Genomic DNA, 12,688 nt, shown 5'->3' with positions numbered 1-12,688 from the left:
CCAATTAATGTTGTTCCTTAGGAAACCAATTTCCTCGTTGTAGGGAAATTGTGCTTAAGACATTAATAAATATTGTTTACTGTCACTTATTTGTCACTTTATTGTTTGTTGTGTTCTCAAATGAAGGACCTGGACAACTTGGTCTTTAACCCTTAATACATGTATGACCAGAACATCTCAGAATGCCATTTGTTGCTAGATATAAATGATGAATGAAGAATGCTTGAAGGAGAAGTTAAAGATAATATGATTATCTTTCATAAAAACTATTATCCATCACTTAGAAGAATCATGAAAATGAGAACTGAATCATAGACAATATGTTGCTTAACACAGAAACTACTATTTGTGACTCTAGGAGAAGTTAGAGATAATATGTTGGTCTTTCATAGAAACTATTATCTATAACTTAGAAGGAAGGTGAAAACTTTGAGTATAGGAGCGCTCTTTTAAGGGATTTTAACTTTACCTACATAAGCAAATAAAGACCTGCAGCTTCATTACTATACTTGAAAGAAGAAAACATAAGATGACACATACCAGAGAGGTTACAAAATTATATCTAACAATTCATGGAAACTTCTGATTCTTTCATTAATCAATGATGATATCAGTAATACAGTGGCCTAGTCTCTGGGTTCTCCAATATACCAACAACCAACCCTTTCTCTGTAAATTTTTCTCCTTTTATACATTTGTGAAACAGTTGTTGATCTCTGAAACTATCAAACTACTAAAATTGTTTTTCTAACTATCAGAATTAAAAATTATTACAAGATTTTACAGAGGGTAAAGGACACCTCAAAGAACATGAAATAACAAAAAAATAACTAGATTTAGAAGGGGATGATAATTGCTAGCTTGCTTTGTTGATCTGCTGCCGAATTCCTCTGTAAATGCTTTAATAATAATTATTCTGCATTAACCATAATAAACAGTGCTTGACTTTGACTTGTGCATAAATCTGGACTTACGCACGTATCAGGCATTTTGATTGGCCAAAATACAAAGAAAACATGCCCAACTGCCTTCCTCTTCAAATTCGACTTTAACGTTGATTTTTCCTTTTACACAGCAGAATTAACGCAAGCCTTCGGTAATTGCGAAACTCAAAAATAATTGATTCTGCTTCATAAATCCATCGAATCTGCCTTTTCAATGCTCCGTTGACTTCCCATCGCAAATCGTAATTGGCGCTTTTCATTGTTATATTGACGTAATCATGGACTTACGCATAATTCCTTCATATATGTGCTTTTCTATTATATACCTTTTATAATGAAAATATATTATAAAACATGCTTTTCCTGCTTTCAGTAAGAGCTCCGCACAATTTTCGAGGTACAGCTTTATCGCAATCGCAATCGGCACCTTTCGACATTATATTGACCCACTTCTCAAAAATCTGCGATATGATAGACCCGACGGAAGGATAAAACATGGAAAATATAATATCGGGTCCGGAATCGCAAATTGCAATTGGCATAAGTTATATACATATATAAAGGTTATGTAATGATCACGGACTCGACGAGAGAGTTAAACATAGTACATGTAATATCGGGTCCAGCGTATCGCATATCACAATCGGTGGAACCCAACCTATATATATAAGGCGCACTATTATACTGTGACCCACCGAAACTTTACAATATAATATATATGTTTTTCGGGTCCAGTCATCGCAATCGCAATCAGAGGAACCCATATATATGCATTCAGCGCTTCGTAGACCCGCCGGGCTTTTGAATATAATATATATATTTCAGGTCTAGTGTTAACACTTTAACACTTGTTTCCCTTGTAAATCCAATATATTTCTTTATTTCTTTATTGTTTCGATATGTACTTATATACCCATTAATATAATGACTTGATTTGTTTATATGGCAACCTTGGCTAGATCGGGACCAATTCTTTTACACTTCTTCCTTTAGCGATGTCAATATATAATAAACAAAACATTTCATTTCTTTTAGACTTTTCGGTGAGGATAAAGAATATAAAGGAGTTTTATTGAGTTTGAACTCCCGATAGTGATATAACTGATAAATAAACCTCAAACACAATATAAGCCACAAAATATCTCATCCAAACAATTTGAAGTGGATTGATGAACATGTAACAAAGATATATTTGATGTTCGCTTGTTTTAGTCATTTTTGTCTACTAATAATTTTTCTCAAGTCAATGAGCTGGCTGGAAAAGGGGCCTTATATTATGGCAACATAAGAGAAAATATTGTTTCTAGTTCAAGTACAAATATAGAACTTATTTTGAACCCTTTCCACACACCTCTTGCTTCATAGGAACTCATAGAGAAACCCTCTAAATTTCTTGAAGACAAAACACATTGCACTCTCATAGCTTTGTAGATGAAAATATAATTAAGCTTCAAGTTAATTCAAATCTATATTATCTTGTCAATTTTGAGGAGGCTATTGTCTATGACTCCAATGGTTCTAACAAAGAGAAAGGTACAATTCCCCATGCACATATGTCCACAAGCCATTGTAGAAGAAATCATGAAAGTATGAGCATCTTAAGGTAGAAACTACTCAAGGCAGGGATGGTCATATGTGAAGAAGATGTTGAACAATTGGAAGAATATTGTTCTTTAGTAGCCCTACAAACATAGGATTTGTTGAAAATACTTAAAATTGATAAAGGGAGTGCTAGGAATGCTCAAATTTTAGGCCTATAGCAACAATCACCATTCAATAATAAGAAAATACACAAATTAATGAGTTGGAAATTAAACCTCATAAGCCTTATTTCGTGCATTTTGAAGGTGATCATATTTATGATTCATATGATTCAAATGAAGAGTAGGCTACAAGCACATACCTTAGACAACCATAAGAAGAAAACCTATGCCTAGAAAATAAAGGTAATAAGCTTTCTAAAATTTGACCATATACATTTCCTTTCATAGAGAAATAAATATTCTTTCAAAAAGCCCAAAGCTGAAGAATCAAGAAATAGTGATGGATGCCTTGTAGAAGAATATATTTTCAGCTAGCACAAGGATTTCTATATTAAAAATTTTCATGATAGATTTCACCAAGTTGTTACAACAGTCCAAGAATATGTTGAAGCTTCTAATCAAGATTATATTTTCTCTCATGCATGCTTTGAAGATTTGAAATAAATCCCGTAGGAGAAAACAGAGTGTTATGACAATGTAAATCATGATAAAAGTGATGAAATTCTAAAGATAACAAAGGAAATGAATGAAAACTTTATTGTTAAAATCTAGAAAGATCGAGCAAAAAAAATATCTGGAAAGATCAAATAAGTGGGAAGGTTGCAGCAAAAAATGAAAGCATGAGATGGCAACAATTTAAAATTATGCAACCAACAAAAGATGTTTTAGTTGTAGGTATGTGCATGAGGCAACTTTGACTCTATATGGTGCCCACAGATTCAGAGTTATTTTTATTTAAGGGTTTGAGTTCTTAAGGTCCAATGTTCAAACAACACCTATGTGCAAAAATATGGATTCAGTTAGTATCTAATTGAGCATTAATTAATAGACATTTTGTTAGGATATTTGCACAAAATCAACCTGCTCTAATCTGTTTTTAGATAAAGTGTGCTTCTCAAACAATTATCACATAATCCTAGTGAGAAAAGTAACACATCGTGAGTAATCCTAACAGTTGAGAACAATGCTTCCATCCTGGAAATCAAAGGGCATATATCATAAAAAGGGAGAAGCCCTTGTGCTTAATCACTGAAAAAAAACACTCTCAGGCATCTATAAAACCAGTTTAAATTTATTTTTGCACAACTTCAATTATGATTCTAACTTTAAAGTTCAGATATAGAATTAGGAGCATAGAATTTTTTTACAGGTAACATTTTCATAAATTTTTGTTATTAAAAACCTAGTCAAAACATTTAGAATCAGTTCTTTAGGGCTAGTAAGAGCACAGTTAAAACCCTGATCAGTGTGGAACTTCTACAAATATCTATATGTTTATGGTTGCATCATTGACTTAGTTCATGTTGATTCTAATATAGTCAAGGACTCTTTTCTTGTGAAGAGATCCACTCTCGAGGGCATCTGTACCTTGGGCTCACTTACGAATAAGGAACAAAAGGTTCCTACATCTTCTTATGGATACAGAACCTGGTAAATGCTCTTACTCGGGATATATGGAAGGAGTTATGACTATAGATTACATACGTTTATTCACAAGAGGTGGGGATGAGTGTGACTGAAGTATTAACTGACTTTGGCTAAAGCTAATATCTTTTAGTCCAGTCGAGGTTCTGAAGAAAGTGTGAGTATAATGGGAAGGGGCACCCATGAAGTCTCCATAATCCAAAGGTGGACTTCATGTTGGTCATTTTAATCCTGGTCATGAGCAAACGCATGCTGATCACCAGCTATGATGGTGGTTGTTATGAGCTACGTTGGTGGTGTGATGGTGAAACCAAATACACCTAAAGTCGATTGAGTACTCGATATGGAAATCAAGTGTAAATGACATGTCCCGATCAAGTAAGTGTAAATATCCTGAATGGAAGTGGGAAAGGGTGTTGCAGGAGCATATTCCAAAGAGAAACTAATTGAAATGGCTGGAATAAGTTGAAATGTCTAAATATGATTGAATCTATCAGAGAAAATAGAGTTGTCGACTATCGAGAGAATGAAGAGGATTTCAATCTAGATAGAACTTCTATTTATTCTGCACTAATGTTAAGGTGAACTACAACTAGTTGGACTACAACTTCAGATAGTTGTCATATTCATGGATTGAACTAATTCAACTATTATTGAGAACTATAGAGAAGAATAACTAATGGCAGTTTCATTTCGATTGAAGGTAGTTATGAGCGCTATAGTCCTCAACCAGAAAAAAAAAAAAAAAAAAAAAAAAAAACAATCCATAGATTGAGCAAAAAAACTTAAAAACCCAGTCCCTTAGCAAAATAAAATCAGAAACCATACAGTGAACGATCTTTCCTTTCAAAATAACAAATGTATCCTATTTTATATTCTTCCGTGAATGTGGCCTTGAACTAATGTCCTAACCAAGACTAACCGGAACTTCTGGGGTGATAGAGTGTGGAACTGGTCAGGTTCAAAAAGCTAACATGCACCCCGTTGAGAAGCTAAGATAACATGCGCCCCGTGAGAAGTTGTGCCCAAAGCTACTGATTTCAAGCAACCAATAGTCCTTATAAGAGGATAGCCTAAAGCAGCTGAGCAACCTAAAGCATCACAACAACCGAGGGGAGATCAAGTCAATTTAGTCAGCCAATTGCAACAGTTCGGCAAGGGAGAGATCTAAGCAAAACAGAAGAGTATTCGCGGGGGGGACTCCTTTTTGTCCCTACCAACAACGTTTCCCATTTCGAGTAAGTACATGTAAATCCATAAATTAATACAAATAACCTATGATTCTAAAGACTTGAATGGTGAGTTAGCCCGCCTCTTCTGCGATTCCAAAGCCTTGAATTATGAGTTAGCCCGCCTCTTCAAAAGCCTCCAAGTCCTTTCCAATGCTATTCTATCCATGACAGAGGCTCTAATTATATAGAAAATTTCACAGACCCTAAAAATATCTAGCCATATATGGATTTCTCAAAAAAAATCTCAAAATATATCAAAACCCTCCAAACTCTCCCGCTAACTGTGCCAAATGAGCCATCTTCATGGACAGATTATCCAAAACCCTCCAAACTCTCCCACCTGTTAGCCTCCTATTGCAATAGGTGTTCATATTTCATGATTGACAGTTGAAAGTGCCAAATATGTCATCTTTTCATGCTGCAAGGTTCCATATTTCCAGAAAGAGGCCAAAGAAGAGGCCATGAAAGTGTGCGAGTCCAAATGCCACTGCTGTATTCCAAATTTTGATGAGTCAATCCATTTTGATGAGTTTTTCAGTTAAGGGAAGTCCAAACAGCTTAATCTTGGCTTCCCTAGGTTTCAATTTCTTGTTGTAGAATATAGAGAATGAATATCTGTCCAAACAGCTTAATCTTGGCAGATTTGTAGATAGGTAGAGAAACAAGGGTGCTTAACAGCTTAATCTAAGCCCCTGGATGATATAAGGGTACGTTTAGATAGGAGGGCAGTCAAAAGAAAAAGGATAATCAGGGTCTGTAAGTCCAAGTGCACCCATGCAAAAAGAAGAAAAAATGCTAGGTAAGTAGGCTGGGTAAGTAGTTTTGTGGTTGCAGAATCAAGCTATGTGATCCATTTCATGTTTTTTAATGTTATATCTATTCAGATCACAAGTATAAGGCAATTTCCCTTTGGAGGAGCTCAAGCGAGGCATGTCTAATTCCCCTTTCTTCTAAATCTCCAAATCACTCACTAACATCCCCTTGAGGACCTTGGGATCTGCCCAACCAGTCCTGTTATCACTTCATTTTTGTAAAATACCAAGTCAAGCTTTGACTTTCTGCAGTGAAAAGAAGCCACATTTCTTGTGTAAAAATCATGTCTCCACAGTCCATTCACTTCCTATGTCTAAGTTTCAGCTCACAAAACTTAGCCTCTCCCCTACACTTCACCTCACAAATTCATATTAACTCTTAACTCTACTATCTAGCTCCCTAGATCATTTCCTTATCCCCTATTATACAAAAAACTATATAAAAATCCCAAAAATATTACATATCCCACCCTATAGCACTATAGCTATGTACATACAGTTCTGGGAAATAATAGTCTACCTGGGACTATTATGAACCCATCCGTGTCATAACTCTGGGATTGGTCTAAACCTCTGGTTAGGCCAATAACCTATATCCACCCCTTTACCCTTAAAACCTCACTATCCTACCTTTCGCGCACATAAAACCCCCAAACTTCACATTAACCTAAGGTTTTCAACCCTCGTTGCGCATTTTTGATTAAATAATACGGGCGGGTCCCATCCCTAACCTCCTACTACCTCACCTACCCCACTAGCCATCCGATGGCCAGCACCCCAGATCAACGGTGGGTAGGTGTTTTCATATACCGATCCGCCGGAGGTTAACGTCCGGGGGATGGGCAGTTTCCCTGCCGTACCCCCGCCACGTGTCAGCCTCCCGGTGTGTTCGAAGGCCCCTCCCCCAATACCACCTACATGGAAAAGCGGTGCGGGAGAAAACCGGATACCGCCGAATGACGTCAGCGCCACGTCTTCATGACGTCATCAACCTGCGTCAGCCTCCTGCCACCATGTCCTCTGCCACATCACTGCCATCTCGCTGCCACCATGTCACCGCCACGTCACCCTGCCATACTGCTGATGTCACCCTGCCATGTCACCACCGTACTGGGACCCACCGCTGACGTCATGCTGACGTCATCACCAAAAAGCGCGAGAAGCGCGAAATCTGCAGCAAGGGATGCCCGGAATGAAAAACCAAGGCAGTGTTTGATGCGCGATTAGAACTTAGCGCTAATCACACATCGCTAAGAAAAATAGGCCAAAATGGGAGCCCTCTCATGGCTCGGCTACTAGCAGGGCCGAAATTCGCAAATTGATAGGAATTTCTTCACGCAGGATTCAGAAAAGGGGCGAAAATAGTTCTTAAGGCAACAGAGGGCTGAACAGCAGCCATAAAATGTCGATGGGATAGTTTAAAGCATTCACAAGACAATAAGGAGCCCAGGTTCAGTGAAAGTGTATTAGAGGAAGTGGCAAAGACTATCAGTTAGTGTTTTTGGTGGAAATTTGTATTTCCAAAGCAGGTAAACATTAAGAGGCCCCCATCAAAGTCAATAAAGCAGTGTTGGGCCATCAAATATCACCAGATCAAAGTTAATGCATAAGGCCACCTAAGGGCGACGCTGCAGAAATAAAAGCAAAGTTATGGCCAAATGCCAGCACATGGCTCTAAGGACATCATAGTTAATCATTTTTTGAGGCAACTGCCCCCAGCGCAGCACTAGATAGATATTTTGGCATTTATTTCAAGCATATGTTAGCTTAAAGACACTTATTGCATCAAATATGTCTCAGATCTGATTATTGTAGATATTTTGCTTATAAAAACCACCCTAATTTACTGTTTAGGGGGTTGGTTGGTTGATTCGCTCCACTAGAGACTCGCTCTGTATACTTGATGTTTTCCTTAATCAAAGACTGCTGAAAAGCTTGGAGGATGGACTATTTACTGTTTGTTATTAATGTTCTGAAGAGTGAATTATGGAATTCTCGTGCTGCAACATGACTCAATAAGTGTTTTCTACCTCTGTTTTCCATTGATATATGCTCATATCATACATATGTCACCATCTAAAATAGCAGAAAAAATGAATAGCTTAGACTTTGTTTAACTGCACTCTATGCTCAATTTCTGTTGTTTCTTTATGTTTTCCTCTGAATTGGTAATGAATATGAATTCCCTTTGGCTCATATTTCCCCTAATTCACCCATGTTTGACAGTTATCTAGGGATTCTTTACTGCTCCTAGATAGAGCTCATTCACCTTCCCTCTGTTAAGCTGAAAGAGAGATTCTTAATTGCCTCTCATTCCTTAGCCTTCAATCCATCTCCATTTAGCTTGAAAGTTGTTTCATGTGTAACTATCTTGCTCCATATTCCTCTTGTGACCAAGAAAACGCACTAGCAGTCCTACTCCTTGACTCCATGCCCAATGGTTTGAAATTCTCATACTATACTTACCTCTCTATTTGGAAGCATCATCCTTCCCACCAAAACTTAAACAAAACCCCTTGAACTCAATAACTAGCCTAAAATCATCATCAACAAAGCTAAATCATAAAGAGAGAGCCCTCTCTGATTGCAGGTAGGCTAGGACCTGCAGTCCAAAGATTGGTTAGTGGTTACCTCGGCCGTATCCCTTAAGGAGCCAAGGGACAACCTGAGTGATAACATAATGGCGACTCCACTGGGGACCAATGAATTGTCTAATTGTTGTATATTCCTTAAACTACAAATGAAGCCTGAATGCCAGCCAGGGAGCCTTTGAAACTATTCTTGCTTTGCATTTACAGGAGTAAATAAAAGCTGCTTCAGTCAATCTTCATGCTAGTTTTAAGCTGTAGATAGCTATTCCAAAATTTGATCAATTCCTTGCTAATTCTAAAAACATTCACAGAAAATACCAAAACAAGTTCAGAATCTGGCTCCCAAAAGGAACTCACATTATACAAGGTCAAATCCAGACCCAAATCCCTCGGCAGCTTTTGAAAATCCCAATTTAATCCCAAGGAACCTCAGGAAGCTAGAGTGAAGAGAAGATTTTACTGATTCTAGTCCTGCAACAGTCCAGCCAAGCTGTGTTCCAACCCCTGTCAAAGTTTTATTTCGTTCAACCCCTACTTCCCCTAGTTAATCATCCTCCTCTCAAAGCACTCCTTCCACACCTCCATTCACTGCACATACTCCCATTACCACTATTATTACCGTTGTTCCAGTCGTTCCATTTATCCCTACTTTTCCACGTATCCCTGTGAATATGGCGAATAGATATGCTCCGTTAAAATTGCCTGCTAATCCAGGGGCTATGCCTCAGGATTACCAAACTAAAATCACATACTTTGATGGTATTGGTTCTTGCACAGCCCTTCAGCATACCAAGAAAATGCAAGACTATTTTGAGAACTACGAGATAGATGATGATAGCGTGAGAATGAAGATTTTTGTCCAAAGCTTAACAGGAGATGTAAGGCCCTGGTTTAGAAGCCTTGCTGCAAATTCCATAGCTAACCCAGAGGCCCTTTACCAAACATTTCTTAACAGATGGGAGAAAAAGAAAGATCCCTTGCACATATTATCTGAATATGACACCATCAAAAGAGGCCCTCAAGAGTCTGTCTTAGACTATTGTGCAAGATTTAATAATGTTTATAATGCAATACCATAGAACTTAAGACCTCCACCTGATCTTGCTTTGTATAAATTCCCTGATGGTTTTGATACTGACATGGCTTATCAGTTAAGGGAAAGAGCCCCTCAAAGCCTAGCAGACATGCAAGATGTTGCTATTAGCGTAGAGGCAAATCTGATTGCCAAAAGAAATAGAGCTAGAACTGAGAGAAGAACCACCTTTAAGGAAGAACCCTCAACCTTAGACCAAAAGTTGGATGCTATTATCAGTGGCATGCACAGGCTAGGAGATAGAGTGGAAAGCGTTGAAAGGAAATCTACATGGGAAGGACAATAGCCCAATACCATAAGGAACCCAAATTTCAGGAAAACTCGAAACACAAATGCTGGTAGGTCTAGCCCAGACCATGATATAAGGCCTCCTTTCCAAGAGAACTACACAGAAGCATCCACATCTAGTGAGCAGATAGAAGACAATCACATGAATTTGATGGATCTAAAGGGTGAGCAACAAATTTTCCTAACCCAAGAAGACCAAGATGACCATGAGATAAATCAATTTTGGACTAAGTCAGGTGAGTCTTTTGATTTTAAGCAAGGTTATGATTCAGCTGTTTATGAGGTCCACAAACAGTATAAGCTGAGGACAAGAACCATAGATGTGCCGGAAAAGGTTAAACCAAGTGATACCAAACAACCTAAGAAGATCAAAGAAAAGGTTGCCCTCATAGAAACTGCTGATAAAATAGTCCCAAATCCAAAGGATGTCACCATAGAGGATGTCACACACATGCAGCCCTCTAATGATCACTCTCTGCCACCTTCTTCCTCAAAAGAAGATTTGAACAGCTCTCCTAAAAACCTTTCCAAATCAGAAATAGTTCAAGAAATCAATGAAGAACAAGAGAAAACCGCTGAAAGTGCAATTGAAAAGGGAAAATCTGCCAGTCACAATACTAAATCGCAGTGAGAAAAACCTTTTGATTTAGAGGCAGAAATAGGTAAACTGAAGATATCCATCCCTTTATCTGAACTTGCCAAACATGATATCTATAGGCAGCAAATCAAAAGATCGCTGCAAATGCCAGAAAATAGGGATGATGTGAATGTATTAGATGATCAACCTGAGCTCCTTTTCGGTCATGAAGTCAATGGTAAATCAAGACATGGAGCTGTGTTACCATTCTATGTTAGTTTGCACATTCATGATAAAGTATTGCATAATTCTATGTTTGACTCAGGTGCCTCACACAACCTTATGCCCAAAGCTGTAATGGAGAAGCTAAACCTTGATGTTACAAGACCCTACAAAGACTTATTCTCCTTTGACTCAAGTCAGGTCAAGTGTTTAGGCTTAATCAAAGACTTATGTGTCTCCTTAGTCCAATACCCAAACAAGACAATCCTCATGGATGTGGTGGTTGCTGACATTCCACCAAAGTATGGCATGCTATTGTCAAGATCTTGGGGAGCAAAACTCCAAGGATCTCTCCAACTAGACCTCTCCTATGCCACTATTTCAGTCTTTGGGCAACCGAAGAGACTGTATAGGGAAACACTGATGAAGTATGTGGTAAGTAGTGAGGAAAAGCCCCAAAACTTCCCTATCTATTCAATCCATTCTGATATGGATTCTTTTATTTTATTTAATGATGAAACAAGTCCTCCCACTGGTGACAAGCCATCGGCTTTAGAACTGGACACACACATCAATGAAGAATCGGTTGCCCATACTGATGAAACTGTCAAAACAATCAAGGCAACCAGCATACAAGAAGAACCTCCCCAAATAGAAAATTCAAATCTGCCCACTGCAAGAATGACTGAAACTCTTAATACTAACCACAAGCAAGAAATCACATGGTATTTAGAGTTTGATGGCTCTGTTAACAAGTTAGGAGTAGGGGCAGGTGTATGGATTCACAATACACACAACAATCATGCAGAAGGCCATGCCTACAGACTAAACTTCAAATGCACCAACAACATGGCAGAGTATGAGGCTCTCCTTTTAGGCCTTAGACTGCTCAAAGCTCTAGGAGCTGCAAAAGTATCCATCCTAGGTGACTCCGATTTAGTCATACAGCAAATGAAAGGCAACTTTGTTACTAATGACAATAGGATGAGGGCCTATAGGACTGCTGCCACTAATATACTCAATGCATTCACTGAATCCAGGCTTGCCAAGATTTCAAGAAATCATAACATTCATGCACACAGCCTAGCCACTTTTGCTAGTACATGCAAGCTTCCCTTTGAGCCAAATCACCATTTCACTGCTGAGATAAAACATAGGCCTGTTGTCCCAAATAATGTTAAAGATTGGCAAGTGTTCGAAAATGATGCCCAGATTAACAATTTCCTCACTCTTGAGCATGAGTTTTCAAATATTAACATTGACATGGATGCTATGACGGATGAACAACAGCAAACAAATGAAAATCAGAAAGTTGTAACAGCTGTAACATCCAAACAAATGCTAAACCCAACTGTTTTTGACAATGCAAACATAGAAGAGCTGAAACAGATGCATCTGGAGGAAATAGCCAAAACAGAGGCCGAGATCATTGATCTAAAAGATAACTTTCTCCCTGTTGGCCTCACTCCATTAGAAGATATGTTTGATGCAAATGATGTTCCCAAAAAGCCAAAAATGCAACCCTTAAACGCTGTTATAGAAGAACACAACATTGGGACAACAGAGAAGCCCAAAATGATCAAACTATCTCAATCTTTGCCACCCGATCAAAAGCCCAAATATGTTGATTTGTTTAAAGAATTCCAAGATGTATTTGCTTGGAGTTATGAGGACTTGAAGTCCTATGACACCTCAGTGATCCAACACACCATTCCCTTAAAACCAAATCAAAAGCCCTTCA

Source organism: Pinus tabuliformis, chromosome 3_2, assembly GCF_031772625.1.
Source record: "Pinus tabuliformis cultivar Carrire ecotype Pingquan chromosome 3_2, CPIR1, whole genome shotgun sequence".
NCBI lineage: Eukaryota > Viridiplantae > Streptophyta > Pinopsida > Pinales > Pinaceae > Pinus > Pinus tabuliformis.
Note: the sequence above shows the minus strand (reverse complement) of the source record.